This window comes from Chinchilla lanigera, unplaced genomic scaffold (assembly GCF_000276665.1).
Source record: "Chinchilla lanigera isolate Chin_1 unplaced genomic scaffold, ChiLan1.0 scaffold00018, whole genome shotgun sequence".
In the NCBI taxonomy this organism is placed as follows: domain Eukaryota; kingdom Metazoa; phylum Chordata; class Mammalia; order Rodentia; family Chinchillidae; genus Chinchilla; species Chinchilla lanigera.
In genome coordinates this window covers 15376215-15380579 of record NW_004955419.1, presented here as the reverse complement: position 1 = coordinate 15380579, position 4365 = coordinate 15376215, and the positions used below count along the sequence as shown (strand labels likewise).

The window sequence follows — 4365 nt, the reverse complement described above, 5'->3', positions numbered from 1 at the left end:
CTGGGTTAAGATAATTGATTCCCACATCACTATAAACATTCCCCAGACAGCTCTGCTCTCTTCTCTGGGCTCCATTCTTACGTTTCATGCCTCAGAGTCTTGGTATTATAGATAGCTAGGTTATTCAGAACTAATGTAGCCAGTCAGACCTCACTGCTTGTTACCAGTGCTCTGAACTTGGGTCCGCCTGTTCATTACTCATTACTATGTTCTCACTTCTGTGGAGAGTCACAGCCACCTCATGTGACAGGCATCCTGCCTTGTGGTTATGTAACCAAGGGGTCAGTTACTTAACCAAGTTGTATGGGCTGTCATCTAACTTCTGATCTCTCCCTCTCTCTCTCTCAGTCGCTGTCTCAAAAATAAAGTTTTTATCAAAATTTCCAAATTAGAAGGGATAAGGAAGGGGCTAAAAACATATGCTACAGGAAAGATAACCTTTTATATAAATGGTTCTTGGCAAATTGGATATCCTCATGCAAATGATGAAGTCTAGACCCATATCTCTCACCAAGTGCTGAACTAGTGATGGTGAACCTATGGCACGCATGCCACAGCAGGCAATCTGTCATCACTGAAAGTTCTAAAAGGTTTGCCATCCACTGTACTAAACTAACTCAAGATAGATCTTTGGAACAGAAGCCCTTAATCAGCTAGAAGATAAAATAGGTAAAACTTTTTTAAAAAAACAAGCGTGTTTTGTATTCCATTAACCTCATTTCCATTTTGCTTCCAGTGTCTGCGGAACAGCTCCAGACCCAAGTGGTGGTTCCTACCCATTCAGTGGCCTGAGCAAGTGGGCTGCGGACCAGTCTGCCATGGCCGGTTGAGCGTCCCAGTCTTCCACAGGGAACTACTGTATGGGCACTGAGAGTACCTGCACGAGTCACACCGGTTTGCAACCTCAGGCCGAGTACCAGTGACCGAGGAGCTGGCGCAGCCCATTGGCCCTGAAATCCTTCCTTGGTCACAGACTTTTGAGCAGCAGCTTGCTCTTCCTTTTGGAGCTCTTCAGGATCACTGTGGACGTAAAGGTCCAGCATGACCTCCCTCGGGTATGCATGGGCGATGGTGCCACGCACGTACAGCACTTCCAGGGCCAGCATCCACCTCGCCAGACCCATCGAGTGAGCTTCCTTGTTGCAGCGGGAGGCTTTGTCCACCTAGCGCAGAGGAGAATCTGTGTTGCCCAGAGCAATGGTCGGCAGATTGACATAAGACGCCTCCGTGAGAGGCTGGTGGTCCGCCCTGGGATCAGTAACCACCAGAAGCCGTGGCTCTCAGAAGGCTGCCTGGATCTGGTTAGGGAAGGTCCAGGGAGTGAAGCAGCCAGGCATAGGAGTGGCTCCGGTGGCAGAGGCAAATTTCAGCACGGCTCGAGGGCTGCAGTTCCCAAAGGATATAACGCTGACGTCAGCTGGGTTTTCAGGAGCAGCTGTGGCCCGAGCTGCCCGCAGAAGCTTCTCCCAGGACCTCTTCAGAGTCCTGAGGTGGAATCCATCACTTTTCCTTTTGTGGATATACTGTTCCGTCTGGAAATCTAGAGTGGTGCCCCCTGAGTGGGGTTCCCGCTGAGGAATTTCAGGGCATTCTCTTTCATTTGCAGGACATAGTGAAAGTTTCCCTTTGAGTGACCACCGGGAGTCAAGAGCAACACTGTCTAGACCCCTCCCTGGGCAACACGGGAATAAAGGTAAAAGAGATAAAACTGTAGGAGACATAGACATAGGCAAGGACATTCTAAACAGAACCCCCAGGGCCCAAAAAATAATACTGAGAATCATATCAAATTAAAAGTCTTCTGCACAGCAAAGGAAACAACTAACAGAGTGAAGAGACAGCCTACAGAATGGGGAAAGGTATTCCCAACTATTCTTTGGGCAGAGGACTGACACTTGAAATATATAAAGAAGGTCGGGGATAGAGCTCAGCAGCACAATGCCTGCCAGGGAAGTGCAAGGCCCTGAGTTTAATTCCTGGTACCAAAAAAAAAAAAAAAAAGGAATATAGAAAGAACACAAAATATTAGACTCTCCCATATAAAAGACCCAATCAAAAATATGGACAACAAAAGCGAATACACACTTCTCAGAAGAAGTATAAATAGACAGTAAATAAATGAAAAAATGTTCACTATATCTGACCACTGGAGAAATGCAATGTACATGTACCAACTCCCCATGACAAATGTAATTATTATGTACTGCAAACATGTAGTAGTAAAAAAGGGGTGTGAGGAAGAAAATGTCATTTAGGTGCTAAAGATCCTACCTACACATGTCCCAGAGAAAATCAAGGCTGGAAAAAAAATGTCACTCAGATTCACCAAGCATTGGCCTTTTGTAAGCCATACCATTAAAGAAAAGAGAGACAGAGAGACAGAGACAGACAGAGAAATAGAGAGAGAGACAGATAAAGAGGTGGATGAGGAAGTAAAAGAGGAGGAGAAGGAAGAGATAGAGGAGGAAGAAGAGAAGGAAGAGAAAGAGAAGGAGGAGGAGGAGGAGGAGCAGAAGGTAACTTTCAGATGCTACAAGAGCTATAGTGGAAATGACATTCAGGGGCCCAGGTTATGGTTCCTTCTCTCTCACTGACTCATGGGTGCCCTCCCTTCTCTAAGCCTCTATTTCTTATCTGAGCACTGAGAGGGTCCATCAGGGTGGCCTCTGAAGGTCCTTCCACCCTGAATATGGGAAGTTCAGGGGTCTCTCCTGTCACCTATGCTGCCTCAGCTCCCATAACCCCAGCATGGGCATGAAATGAATGTGATCCACTAGTCTTGCTTCATTTCCCAGATTTATCTTGTCCTAGAATGTTGTGCATAGATTTCTGGATATAGAGAATATCACTCACAGTCCCCTTAATTCTACCACCCTTCTCTAGTAGATTTTGGCATGCATTGGAAAAATGCAGCAGGTAGGAGCGATGCCAAAATGGGAAAACCTTGAAGAAAACTAACTATAAACCCTGTCTCCTGCCAGAGGTGGTGGCGCACGCCTGTAATTCCAGCACTTGGGAGGCTGAGGCAGGAGGATCATTGTGAGTTGGAGAACAGCCTGGGTTACAAAGTGAGCTCAAGGCCAGCCTGAACTGCATAGTGAGACCCTGTCTCAAAAAAAGAAAAAAAATCATACCTCCAAGGAAGGCCTGCCATGGGGCACACCATAGAAAAACACTTTTAGAAAATGCATGCCTCAATAGAATTAACTAGGTGGGGTAAAGCTGTTCCACTTGACATGGGATGAGATGGCAGTCATCTTCTTTGTGGGGTGCAGCCTTGGATAGAAAGTAGCATTGGAGAGTAGTTCTTGAATAGAGCTCAGACCCCACAGATTCTGGTTCCCATGGCTAGACTTCCAGGTGGTCCTGGGGGAGATGTGACTGGTTTGGAAAATGTAGGCGTCAATCTGCATCAGCTGTCATCTCTGGGTCAGGGAGTGCTGCAAGGCTGACAGAGAGGTAAGAGCAGGGGTGGGAAGGGTAAAGGAGACAAGGAAGGCCCCAGAGTTCAGCCAACATGGTCATCTAGGTCGGAGCGTGGTCTGTCTAAGCTAGAAGCCCTCAGAGAGTACCTAGGTGAGGCCTAGGCTTCTACTAGTAAGGGAATTAAGCCAAGAGATGGAAGAGGATTTGCTAAAAGTCATTCATTTACCAAGCAGATGCAGTAGAACTTTATGAGAACCCTCTTTACACTAGGTGCTACAGTTGAGACACTGGCCCCAGAGCCAATCTCCCCAGGCCAAATTTCAGGCTCAGCTTCTGTCAGCCAAGAGATTTGATCAACTTCGTTAACTTCTTTAAGATTCATCCCCCACCCCTTTTATAAAATGGGGACTGTAGTAGCATCTTCCTGACAGAGTTATCACTCCAATTACATGAAGCAATAAATGAAAAGTGCTTAACATGGCTCACATACAGTATCTGCTCAATGCATATGTTTTTAAAATGCCCAATTATTTTCTCTGCCCTCTGCAATAAACACCTCCCAACCCAAATTCTTGCCACCAAAACTGAGTAGATATTCGGACTTTCCAGAGCTGGCTATGAACACTATGGTTTGGCTTTGCTCAGAGCAGACGTCAGAGAGGGAAGAGGTCCTCCACTTCACAAGCCCCTGCTCTGTCCATGCCCTGCCTATTTAAACTAGAATCACAAATGCCCTCAGCAAAAGTAGGCATGTCAAGTGAAGCAGGCCAGGTGAAATAGGCAACAGGTTGGAGGGTAGAATTTGTTCCCAGCCTTATGTGATTGCCTTTGCTTGTACTTCCTGAGATGCACAGAGCTTGTGTCAAAAAACCAGTATGGAGCCAGTCAGAGATTGAAATATATGGGTGTTTGAAATATTGCCTGTGAACCCATATGGAG

General features: G+C 46.4%; 1 pseudogene; it reads right to left on the bottom strand.

Annotated features, from left to right (window-relative positions):
• Positions 1-680: 680 nt before the first annotated feature.
• On the bottom strand, positions 681-1956 carry LOC102029747 (annotated as a pseudogene).
• Positions 1957-4365: the final 2409 nt, after the last annotated feature.